The sequence below is a fragment of the Ovis canadensis genome, chromosome 12 (assembly GCF_042477335.2).
Source record: "Ovis canadensis isolate MfBH-ARS-UI-01 breed Bighorn chromosome 12, ARS-UI_OviCan_v2, whole genome shotgun sequence".
NCBI classification, from domain to species: domain Eukaryota; kingdom Metazoa; phylum Chordata; class Mammalia; order Artiodactyla; family Bovidae; genus Ovis; species Ovis canadensis.
In genome coordinates this window covers 38,548,754-38,562,091 of record NC_091256.1, presented here as the reverse complement: position 1 = coordinate 38,562,091, position 13,338 = coordinate 38,548,754, and the positions used below count along the sequence as shown (strand labels likewise).

Genomic DNA, 13,338 nt, shown 5'->3' with positions numbered 1-13,338 from the left:
TGTTTTTATTTCCATTACTTTAGGAGGTGGGTTATAGAGGGTCTTGCTGTGATTTATGTCAAAGAGTGCTCCAATTCTTTTAATATAATTAGAATATTTCATAGAGCATCAGATTCTTCGAAACACACTGGGTGAAACCAGGGGACTGAAAGGCAAAGTGATTTATTTTAAATTCATTCTGCTATATATGTGTTATATACATATACATTCTGCTATGCAGTAAATTAAAACATATAATTTGATTATGTCGTGAACTATATATTCAGATTACATTCAATCATCATCTTACTTTGTTTCATGATGTATGTAATATTTGCTATCTGCTATAAAGATTTACTTCCTAGATGCTGGGCCAAATAGATTTTTTAGCTTCATATGCTGTTCTCTCCCATTAAACACAGGGCTATTTTGATTATGATATATATGACATGAACAGAGTTATTTTTGAAGTAGTGTCTATGATTTTTTACTTTATAGCGAAAGCTGATAACCAGTTTTCAATACTAAGGAAATATCATTTGCCGTCCTCGTTAGTATAGTGGTGAGTATCCCCGCCTGTCATGTGGAAGACCGGGGTTCGATTCCCCGACGGGGAGGCAACACACCCTTTTGGAGAAGGAAATGGTAACCCACTCCAGTATTCTTGCCTGGAGAATCCCATGGACGGAGAAGCCTGGTGGGCTACAGTTCAGGGGGTCGCAAAGAGTCGGACACGACTGAGCGACTTAACTTATCATGCTTTTAATTACTTTTAATTAGTTACTCTTCCTTCATTATTTTTTAATATGTGTGCATGCGTGCTAAGTCATTTCAGTTGTGTCCAACTCTACAACCCAATGGACTGTAGCCCACCAGGCTCCGCGATCCATGGGATTCTCTAGGTAAGAATACTAGAGTGGGTGCCATACCCTCCTCTAGGAGATCTTCTCAACCTAAGGACTGAAGCCATATCCCTTACATCTCCTGCACTGGCAGGCAGGTTCTTTACCACTAGCTCCATCTGGGAAGCCCATATTTTAATGTATAGTTATATTTTACCACATATTACATTGCATCATTACAATTTAAATGATGAGAAATGTGTATAGGTTTATTCCTATTTGTTTAATCTAGTAAAATGAATAAATTATATCTGCATTATTTAATTGTGATTTGACTGGTTTTATTAATCCATTTAAAATGCAATCATCCTTCCAGAGCTTTCTGTAATAGCTTTTGAAATGTTTATTAATGAATTTATTTGAACTGAAAAATTAAGTCAAATTTTATGATCAAAAGTCACAATTTAACTAATTGATTTGGCAGTGCTAGTTATGCACCTGACAGAATTTTCATTGGGATTCAATGAGCTAAATCCACAGATTGATAGTTTGACAAAAAATATTATTGAAAGACATGAAAACAGCAGGGGCTATAGGCGTATGCGCCCAGGCTGAGACTGGTGGGCCTAGAGGGGCCAGTGTACTTGGGGGAATCCTTATCCAGCACACCCCTGTACATGGTGTCCGTGGCCTGCTACCCTGCACATGCTGAACTCTGGAGCCCTTGAGCAACTGCTCACCTGAACTTCCAGCCCTTATAGATGCTTTAATTAATCATTGAAAGAAGTGTTCCTTCAAACCAGTACCTCCAGAGGAAGCACAGACTTTCAGAAGTGTGAGGGTGGCGATGGTTTTAAAGGAATCCATTTGCAGATCCAGAGCTTTACATATGCATGGGTGCATGCTAAGTCGCTCCAGTCGTGTCCGACTCTGTGTGACCCTATGGACTGTAGCCTGCCAGTCTCCTCTGTCCATAGGATTCTCCAGGCAAGAATACTGGAGTAAGTTTCCATGCCCTCCTTCAGGGGATCTTCCCCAGGGGTCGAACCCCATGTCTCTCAAATTTCTTGCATTGACAGGTGGGTTCCTTACCACTAGCGCCACTTGAATATGCATGCATGCATGCTAAGTAGCTTCAGTCGTGTCCAACTCTGTGCAACCCTAGAGCAGCAGCCCACCAGGCTCCTCTGTCCATGGGATTCTCTAGGCAAGAATACTGGAGTGGGTTGCCATTTCCTTCTCCAAGGTTTATATATACCCTTTGCTAATTGTTCTCAAGACAAGAGCATTGAAGTGGTTTGCCATTCCCTTCTCCAGTGGACCACGTTTTGTCAACTGACCTGCCTCTTGAGAAATCTGAATGCAGGTCACGAAGCAACAGTTAGAACTGGACATGGAACAACAGACTGGTTCCAAATAGGGAAAGGAGGACGTCAAGGCTGTATATTGTCACCCTGCTTATTTAACTTCTATGCAGAGTACATCATGAGAAACGCTGAGCTAGAGGAAGCACAAGCTGGAATCAAGATTGCCGGGAGAAATATCAATAACCTCAGATATGCAGATGACACCACCCTTATGGCAGAAAGTGAAGAAGAATAAAGAGCCTCTTGATGAAAGTGAAAGAGGAGAGTGAAAAAGTTGGCTTAAAGCTCAACATTCAGAAAACTAAGATTACGGCATTTGGTCCCATCACTTCATAGCAAATAGATGAGGAAACAGTTGAAACAGTGACAGACTTTATATTTTGGGGTTCCAAAATCACTGTAGATGGTGATTGCAGCCATGAAATTAAAAGACGCTTGCTCCTTGGAAAGAAAGTTATGACCAACCTAGATAGCATATTCAAAAGCAGAGACATTAATTTGCCGACTAAGGTCCCTCTAGTCAAGGTTATGATTTTTCCAGTAGTCATGTGAGAGTTGGACTATAATGAAAGCTGAGCACTGAAGAATTTATGCTTTTGAACTGTGGTGCTGGAGAAGACTCTTGAGAGTCCCTTGGACTGCAAGGAGATCCAACCAGTCCATCCTAAAGGAAATCAGTCCTGAATGTTCATTGGAAGGACTGATGTTGAAGTTGAAACTCCAATACTTTGGCCACCTGATGAGAAGATCTGGCTCATTTAAAAAGACCCTGATGCTGGGAAAGATTGAAGGCAGGAGGAGAAGGGGACGACAGAAGTTGAGATGGTTGAATGGCATCACCAACTCAATGAATATGAGTTTGAGTAGACTCCGGGAGTTGGTAATGGACAGGGAGGCCTGGCATGCTACAATCCATGGGGTCGCAAACAGTCAGACACGGCAGAGCAACTGAACTGAACTGACTTGCTAATTGTCATGATTTGCTTTTCCTAACATTTCCTTCAAAACCTTCCTTTATCCACTATACATGAAAAGATACTCCCTCTCTCATCTGGATTACTGAATCTACCCCAAAGCTTATATACTCTTCCTAAGAAAAATTTTAAAAAATTTATGAAATTAAAATGCAAAATAATGCAATGCTACATCTCATAGTATTTTATTAAAAGTAAATGAGAAATGAGTAGTAGCTTCCATATGGCAAGCACTTCATAAATGATAGCTACTATTTTTGTTGTTATTATAACTACCACTATCAATTATACTTTAAGAAATCATAGAAAGATGCCACATTATAGATTCACGATTTAATAATAATATGGCATGATAAGTTGCCCCTAATATTCCTTCTCTCAACTTCCCAGTAAAATATTGAAAAGATACATAAAACAACAAAGAGTAATGGCAAATCCTGGACTGAAAGAGTCTATTGGGATGTCTTACCAACAATGGGATGTATGGCAATTGGCTGGAAAATACATTTCTGACTCTACCTATCCCATCTTCTAAAACAGAAAAGCAAATATAATTCCACAAAGAAGGTAGGAAAAGACTCATTCTCTTGCATTGCACTGACTGGAAAACCATTTATGCATCTACTGCACCAGAATATTTTCCTGCTTCAGGTAGATTGATGCCCTCTTTCCCTGTTCCCACATTTCCATTCAGAGATTGTCACTGCTATAATACCACAGAACTAGCAGTGTCAAGCATAGAAAAGGATGTCCTGTGGTATATCACACCCTGGAAGCACTGTGGGCAGGGCCATGAAGGGATGGATTCTGGCAGCAAAGCATGTGAGAAAGGGGTTTCTGATTTTGTATCCCCCAAAATCCTACACAAAGCATCAGTCTCTGATAATCAGGGAAGTCAGCTGTAAGAGTAGGGGAGGTCCCATTAGATAAATGCATATTAAGACGAAAATTAGGCTAAGGATTGTCTATATTAACCTTAATACTGATTCTAGATACGAGTATCTGTTAGCTCTCAAATTAAAGCTGAGAAGAGCTAAAGACATTCAGTAAAACTGACTTCTCAACCCACAGCAGGCTGGTTAAATGTTTCCTTATTCGAAGATTACTAACCAAAGAAAGCTTCCCTGATGGCTCATTAGTAAAGAATCTGCCTGCAACGCAGGAGATGAAGGAGATGCAGGAGACTCAAGGTAATGGTAACCCACTCCAGTACTCTTGCCTAAATCCCATGGACACAGGAGCTTGATGGGCTATAGTCCAAAGGGTCCCAAAGACTGGTTGGACAGGACTGGGTGACTGAGCACACACACAGGCAAAGAAAAGAAGATAATAATAATAGCAATGCTATCTCCAGCACTGGCATATTTACTGAGCCAGGCACAGTTTTGAGTTTTGTGTCAGTTATCAATATATCATCTCTAACTCTGAATCACCTTTTCAACATATGTTCTGGGATAAACAAGAATTCCTTTGAATATTTCTCTTTTAAATTGAACACAATATTCTGTTTTCTCAGTAGAGAACACTCGAGAATTGCTGCTGAAGCAAGAGGATTTCCTGCCCTTTGTTACAGAAACTGGGGTCAGTGGTACAGGTATGAGTTCATTCAACAGACCCTTTTCCAACCACAGGTCCTAAACTGATCCCTCTGTGACTTTACAATCTCAGCTAGGCAAAGCCTTTCCACAGCCCCTTCAATAGGGAAACCATGGATCCCCACGGCCCAGGTGCTCTGAAAGGCTCCTATCCCTGCTGATGGCCAGCTTGCATTCCCAAGGGTGCCTATTGCTTGCTCATCGGCTCTAGTCTGGCCAAACCAGTGAACTTCTCTGCTACTTAGTGGGCTAAATCACATCTCCAGTAGGGGTCTGAGCCCTTTCCACATTTGTTCTTCCTGTCTTGTTCAGCCCTAGGGAAACATGCAGATTTTCCTGACATCATAGATTACTCTTTGATCATAGTTAATACACTTTATATCAACTTACCCAGTTTAGCATACTGTGTGATCTCTATCTCCTGAATGGACCCAGATCACTTCAAGTACTTTACATGTATCATCTCACTTACTTTTTGTAACAATCTTGTGTATGGAATATTATTATTAACCTTGTTTTTCAGATGAAGAAGTTTGTGAGATTAGACAATTCACACAGCAACTGAGGTTTTAATTTTAATGTTAAAAAATTAGATAGATTTTTAATTTAAACACTCAGAAGCAAATGTTCTGTTAATATTTTATGTAGGATATAGAAGAAAATTTTAGAAAACTTCTACTTGATTTTCTCAAGGAAAACAAGAAAACATAGCCTTTCGGAAATAGGAACGATGAACCATAAAAAGTGAACGCTAGAGGCAGTAAAGAGCCAAATTAATACTGCAGAAAACTGAGAAACTGATTTGACAGTATAACTCAAACCAGTCTTCAAGAATGCAGAGGAAAAAGGTGAAAATGAGAGAGAACATGTCAGAAATCCAACTCAAAGAAGTGAAGGCAAATCTACAAAAGGTCTTCCTAAGGAAATAACAGAAATGATGGGATCAAAAGCACTCAGCAGAGATTCTACTAAGACATTGAGACGCATCTATTATTCATTGAAAATTTGGGGGGAATCATTATTATATGGTCTCCTCCAAACTCCCAGAGCACTTTCTTTTCACTGTGGCATTTGCTGTGTTCTGTCTTGAATATGGTAAGAATGCTAGAATTTCACTGAAAGGACAGGTTTCAAACGTAGGTCCTTTCGCTTATTATCTGTGTGAGTCTAACAAGCCTCAACCCCTGGGTCTCAGTTTTATATCTACCTTATAATATATCTTACATCTACCTAGTTTCTCTACCTTACATTTGTATTGGGTTATGCAAATAAGAACAAAAATATGTGAAACTATGTAGAAAAAGACCCCTGAAACCAAATCTTTATTTCTCTTTGTGAACCTAAATATTTAAGGATAAAAGTCATATCTATTTTCTTTGTGTCTCCTGCAGTACCTACCAACTGTTGGCACTCTATCAATATCTATTAAGCATATTTAATTTAAAACACAGTCCAGGATAATAATATCTAAATTTATCCAGCTGTCACAAAAAGAGCATTGGATTCCATTCAGAATAATTTTAAAAAAAGCATAGGTAAGGAGTGATTGTCTTTAGAAGCAGAAACAAAATTCATATATTATTGCTACTTGTTTTAAGCTGAATGTTTATAAAGTAGTGAGTATTAAGCCATTTTCATATGGATAGAAAATTTTGATGATTTCTCCATTCTGTGTTATAATCGAAACATTTTACATCAATATACTGTAGCTTACTACTAAATTCTAATGTAGAATGTGATTTGCAACCGTTTGTTTTCACGAAGGAAAATTGATTCAAAATGACAAAAGAAAATTACAGCAATTAGCATAACCATCCAAAGCAATACTTTCTAAGCATATAAGATGACTAGTATATGCAGTAGACACATGCAATAATTTGGATTCAAAAACATATCAACTTTCATCAGAAACCTTTAATTCCTAAATTAAATTGAGTTCTAAAAAATCAGTATTTATCTAAGTGAGAAAAAATAGCAGAAATTATTTCTCTAAACCATATTAAAAGTTAATGTTAACCAAATAAAGAGTTTTCTTAGACTTCTCTCTGGTAACATGCTATTGATATTGGTAACAGAGATCACCCCTAGATTATTCATCCAAGTCCACAATGTCCCCAAAGTTTGAATTTGTATCTACCTGTGTAAGAATGTCCTCTCAAGTCATCAGACAGATTCTCCTCTGAACTGAATTCATAAACAGTTCCCAGACTGACCTGCTCAACCATGAATCTCATAGACTTGGAAATTAAATTTGGGGAAAGCCTTCTGAGGAACTAAACCCTGGGAGCCATTTCAAGATTTCCATTTCACAGTCCACAGTAGGGCTCATCTGTGTTTGTCCAGTTTTGCAACTTCACTATTTTTACACTGGCTTATATTTTCAAGGGTCATGTGATGCTCAAATCCATCTGTATTAGTGATTCTTTTCTTTCACACACTTCATTTATGCACTTTAGTCTCATTGGGGAACATAAATCTTTCTTGACAGTCCGCCAGTAGGCAGTATATTCAAATTCAGAAGAACCAAAAGAAAAGGGCAGAATTTGAAAAAGTTTCTTCTCAGACTCATTACACTGATCTTGCCTTAAGGAATTTAAATGGCCTGGTCTCTGATCTATGTTTTAGCTAAAATAATCGGTTTGCTACCCCACTAGAAACAGGTAAGGCAGGAACTTAGGTGACTTGAGTTATTTAAAAATCCAACTGTAGTCTCTTTCTAATTAGAGAAAATTTCCTCTCAAACTGATTCACTTATGCTGCTTAATTTTCTGTTCTTTGAGCCAGTGTTGCTAATTCGTATCAAGTTACTTAAGATAACAGATTAACTTTTCTGCTTTCAACAACTTTCAAAACATAGTCCCTGAGTATAACTTAGCATCAATTATTACTGTGACTGTCTTTCCCTGTAAAGAGATCAGAAGTGGATTTCCAAAGGACATATATAATTAAATTTGAAGAATGCATTAGTTTGTCTGATTAGAATTACAGTACCCCCTGAAAGCTAACCAGTTTTGATTATGGGTGTGGAAGTATATGAGTGAAGCATGTTGTGGAAAATAAGAGCCATAGTGTTGCAGTTTGGGCCACTGCCTTGGGAACCAGCTGTGAGGCTCCAGCATATCCCATGGGGAGAGAATATAGAAAAGGAAAGTAGGAGGAATTTGGAAGTCCAATGTTGCTTAATCTGAAGAACTCAGAACAAGTTCTAGTCAACGGAGTCATATTCCCTTATCTGCTGCTGCTGCTGCTAAGTCGCTTCAGTCGTGTCCGACTCTGTGCGACCCCAGAGACGGCAGCCCACTAGGCTCCCCTGTCCCTGGGATTCTCCAGGCAAGAACACTGGAGTGGGTTGCCATTTCCTTCTCCAATGCATGAAAGTGAAAAGTGAAAGTGAAGTCGCTCAGTCGTGTCCGACTCTTAGCCACCCCATGGACTGCAGCCCACCAGGCTCCTTGGTCCGTGGGACTTTCCAGGCAAGAGTGCTGGAGTGGGGTGCCATTGCCTTCTCCATTACCTCATCTACCTTTTAGCATTTCAAGTACTACTGTTCTCCGTGCGTTTGAGGTTCTTACTTCATCACACGAAAGAACTCAGAGACTAACCTGGAAGGTTAAGAAAGTACAGTGAGAATTTATTTCAGCAAGAATATGCTTTCAGAGGGAGAGCAGACAGACAGGTGAGGAGCTACTGCTCTGGGTTTCTTTGGCAAGCTGGTTATGAAAGTGAAAATGGTTATGTGGGGCATACAGATGAAGGGGTGGAATATTCACAGGGGAAGGAGGAATTTGGGGGTCGTATTCATTGATTTTCATCCCAGTTCCATTTTCTAGAGGGGAGGAAAGATTTTTGTCCTTATTTAGCTTAGATAAGAGGTGCCATGGTGTCAGTGCATGATGGGTACTTCTTATCTGCAAGACTAATTTTATTGTAATGAGATATAATGAGCAGCAGGTTACATTCAGACACAGGAAGTTCCCGCCTTTTCCCACATTTCTTCGTCCGCTTCCTTGACACTTATCACCCAAAAGGTGCAGTTTCTTGTCAGTCTGGAGGCTCCTGCTTTTCTTTTTCCTCCCATGGACACCCATTGTTTAAAGACGCATGGCTTCTTGCCACCTGGCCAAGCCCACATTTCTCTGCTCAGATCTAGCTAGCTGCATGCTGCTACATTCCCATCCTCTTCAGCCATCTTGGACACATTATTATGACTATGGTGCCAAGTCTCTCTGCTATACCAGGCCGCTGACCCTTCTCTCTATGGTCACCACAGAGCAGAAAGCCCACTGGGTACATCCCTGGTGGTCCAGTGGTTAAGACTCCTGGCTTTGACTGTGGAGAGGCACAGGTTCGATCTCTGGTCTGGGAACTGATATCCTGCATGCCGCAGGGCAGAGCCCCGACCTCCCCCACCACAAAAAAAAAATTAGAGCCCATCTTATGGTGCTTTGGCTTCCCTGGTGGGTTAGACGGTATTCTTGCCTGGAGAACTGCAGGGAGAGAGGAGCCTGATGGTTTACAGTCCATGAGGTTGAAAAGTGCTGGACACAACTGAGCAACAAACACTAACTATAGTGCTTTGCTCATTAAGAATATTAAAACAGAGTAGCTACCATACTTGGTGCTGTGTAATAGGGGATTTGGCATTTTCCAGAGATAGTGGGTTCCTGGGAAGTAACTGCTATCACTTGGAATTTCCTAATGAGTGTCTTTTCATTTATGGTGGGCCCCTGGAAAAATATATCTTTGAGCCCCTTTTGGGGGGGGTGGGTTGCACGGAGGCAAGAATGCTGGAGTGGGTTGCCATTCCCTTCTCCAGGATATCTTCCCGACCCAGGGATTGAACCCAGATATCCCACATTGTAAGCAGACACTTTACCGTCTGAGCCACTAGGGAAGTCCTGGAAAAAACTTGATAGTTTATGATAATGAGATAACTCAAGGTGGGGTGGACGAAAGCATCAGTTCTTCAGCATTCAGCCTTCTTTATGGTCCAGCTCTCACATCCGTACATGACTATTGGAAAGACATAGCTTGGACTGTATGGACCTTTGTTGGCAAAGTAATGTCTCTGCTTTTTAATATGCTGTCTAGGTTTGTCATAGCTTTTCTTTCAACAAGCAAGTATCTTTTAATTTCATGGCTGCAGTCACCATCTGCAGAGATTTTGGAGCCCAACAAAATAGTCTGTCATTGTTTCCATTGTTTCCACATCTATTTGCCATGAAGTGATGGGACCAGATACCATGATCTTAGTTTTTTGATATACATAGTGACTAATACCTCAGTCACATACCTCAGTCACTAATAACAATAGTTTTAATAACATTTGTAAATAGTATAAACCCAACATTGGAACACATAAATGGATGAAGCAAATATTAACAGACTAATGGAAAAAATAGACAGTAATTAAGTCATATTGGAGACTGCAATATTCTTACTTTCATCAATGGACAGATAACCCAGACAGAAGGTCAGTATGGAAATGGTAGAACTGTTTTTTTCTAATTTAAGCATAGTTGATTTTATAATGTTCTGTTAGTTTCAGAATATATATATATACATATATATATATATGTATATATATATATATATATATATATATATATATTCTTTTTCAGGCTTTTTTTCCATTATGGGTTATTGCAAGATGTTAAGTATAGTTCCCTGGGCTATCTAATAAGTCCTTGTGGTTTAACTATTTTATATATAGTAGTGTTCGTTTGTTAATCCCAACTCCTAACTTATCCCTCTACCCCTCCTTTCCTCTTTGGTAATCATAAGTTTATTTTCTATGTCTGTTAGTCTATTTCTGTTTCGTAAATAAGTTCATTTTCACCATTTTTTAGAGTCCACATATAAGTGATATCATATGATATTTGCTTTTCTCTGACTCACTTCATTAGTATGATAATTTTGAGTCAGTCCATGTTGTTACAAATGGTATTATTTCATCCTATTTTGTGGCTGAGTAGTATTCCACTGTGGTGTGTATGTGTGTATACTGCATCTTCTTTATCCATTCATCTGTTGATGGACGTTTATGTTGCTTTCATATCTTGGCTATTATAAATAGTTCTGCAATGAAGATTGAAGTGCATGTATTTTTTTTTTTAATTACAGTTTTTCTCTTTTCCAAATTTATGTCTAGGAGTGAAGTTGTTGGTTCATATGGTAACTCTGTTTTTAGTTTTTTAAGGAACCTCCATACTGTTCTCCATAGTGGCTGTATCAATTTTCAGTCCCATCAGCAGTGTAGGAGGGTTCCCTTTTCTCCACACCATCTCTAGCATTTATTATTTTAGAGTTTTTGCTGATATCCATTCTGACTAGTATGAGGTGATACTTCATTATAGTTTTGATTTGCATTTCTCCAATAATAGTTATGTTGAACATCTTTTCATGTGCCTCTTGGCCATCTATATGTCATATTTGGAGAAATGTCTCTTTAGACAGTCTGCCTATTTTTTGATTGTTTTTTTTAATTGAGCTTTATGAATTGTTTGTATATTTTGGAAATTAATCCCTTGTAATTCACATCATCTGCAAATATTTTCTGTCAGCCTGTAGGTTGTCTTTTTGTTGTGTTTATGATTTCATTTGCTGTACAAAACCTTTTATGTTTGATTGGGGTCCCTTTTGCCTATTTTTGGTTTTATTTTCAATACTGTAGGAGACAGATCCAAAAAATTGCTGTGATTTATGTCAAAGAGTGGTCTGCCTGTTTTCCTCTAGAAGTATTTTAGTATCTGATATTACATTTAGGTCTTTAATCCTAATTTAAGTAATATCCTTCTTGATTTAAAACTATACTACCAAGCTATAGTAGTCAAAGTTGTGTGATACTAGGACAAATACAGACACATAGATCACTGAACAGAATAGAGAGCCCGGAAATGAACCCACACACATATAGTCAGTTAATCCATGACAAAGGAGGCAAGACTATACAATGGGGGAAGAACAGTCTCTAAAAAGTGGTGTTGGGAAAACTGGACTGTTTCAATCAAGAGAATTAAACTGGACCACTTTAAATCACCATATATACAAAGAGGCAATATGGATTAAAAGAAAATCCATTTAAGAAAATCTAAACAGTAAACTCTTTGATGTTAGTCTTCATAATACCTTTTGGATCTGTCTCCTAGGCAAGGGCAATGAAAGCAAAAATAAACAGATGAGATCACATTAAACTAAAAAGCCTTTGCACAATAAAGGGAAACTTCAAGAAAATGAAAAGGCAGCCAGCTGAATGGGAGAAGATATTTGCAAATGCTCTATCCAATAACAGGTTGCTATGCAAAAATATATTAAAAGTTCATTATAACTCAGTGTTAAAAACTGCAAACAATCCAATTTAAAAATGGGCAGAGGGCCCGAACACACATATTTCCAAAGAAGTCTTGCAAATTCCCAACAGACACCTGAAAAGATACTCAATATTGCTAAACATCACTGCAAATAAAATCACAGAGAGATCAATTCCATATTTGTCAGAATGGCTATCATCTAAAAGACAAAAAATAACAAGTGTTGGTGAGGATGTGGAGAAAAGAGAACACTTGTGCACTATTGGTGGAAATGTAAATTGATGCAGCCATGACGGAAAGCAGTATGGAGATTCATCAAAAAAGTTAAGAATAAGAGTACCCTGTGTGCTGTGTGCTCAGTCACCCAGTTGTGTCCAGCTCTTTGCAACCCCATGGACTGTAGCCCACCAGGCTCCTCTGTCCTTGGAATTTTCCAGGCAAAAATATTGGAGTGGGTTCCAATTTCCTAGTCCAGGAGGTTGTCCTGACACACGGATCCTATTCACATCTCCAGCATCTTCCACATTGGCAGGCAGACTCTTTACCACTGCACCACCATACAACTCAGCAATTCCACTTCTGGGTAGTTACCTAAAGGAAACAAAAGCAGTCATTAGAAAAGATGTATGTACCTCTACATTCATTGCAGCCTTTTTCAAAATAGCAGAGTCCTGGAAGCAACCTAAGTGTTCTTTAGTGAATGAATGGATAAAGAAAATGTGAGACAGATATCTATACATAATGGAATATTAGTACCCATCTATAAGAAGGAATCCTTGCCATTTGTGACAACATGGATGGATCTACAAGGAATTATGCTGAGTGAAATAGGTCATACAGAGAAAGATGAATACCGGAATATTCAGAACAAAACAAACAGAACAAATACAGACTGATAGAGAACAAAGCAGTTGCCAGATGAGAGGAGTTTGAGGGTTGAGTGAATAGATGAAGGCAATTAAGTACAATATTTAAGGTATAAAATAAATATGTCACAGAGATCAATATAAAGCATGAGGAATATGGTCACATTCTAGTGATGACACATTCTAATGGTCACATTCTAATGCTGACATTAGATGGTAATCATCTCTTAATGTAGGGTTTTCCTGGTGGCTAAGATGGTAAAGAATTTGCCTGCAATGCAGGAGGCTGGATTCGATCCTTGGGTCAGGAAGACCCCTGGAGAAGGGAATGATTATCCACTCCAGTATTCTTGCCTGGAGAATTCCATGGACAGAGGAGTCCTGTAGGCTACAGTCCTGTAGTCC

The 13,338-nt window shown here is 38.8% G+C and overlaps 1 non-coding gene across 1 annotated transcript; it reads left to right on the top strand.

Moving 5' to 3' along the window:
- The first annotated feature begins 524 nt into the window (after positions 1-524).
- Positions 525-596, top strand: TRNAD-GUC (transfer RNA aspartic acid (anticodon GUC)). The gene has a single exon. It is a non-coding gene; the product is annotated as a tRNA-Asp (tRNA).
- The last annotated feature ends 12,742 nt before the right edge of the window (positions 597-13,338 follow it).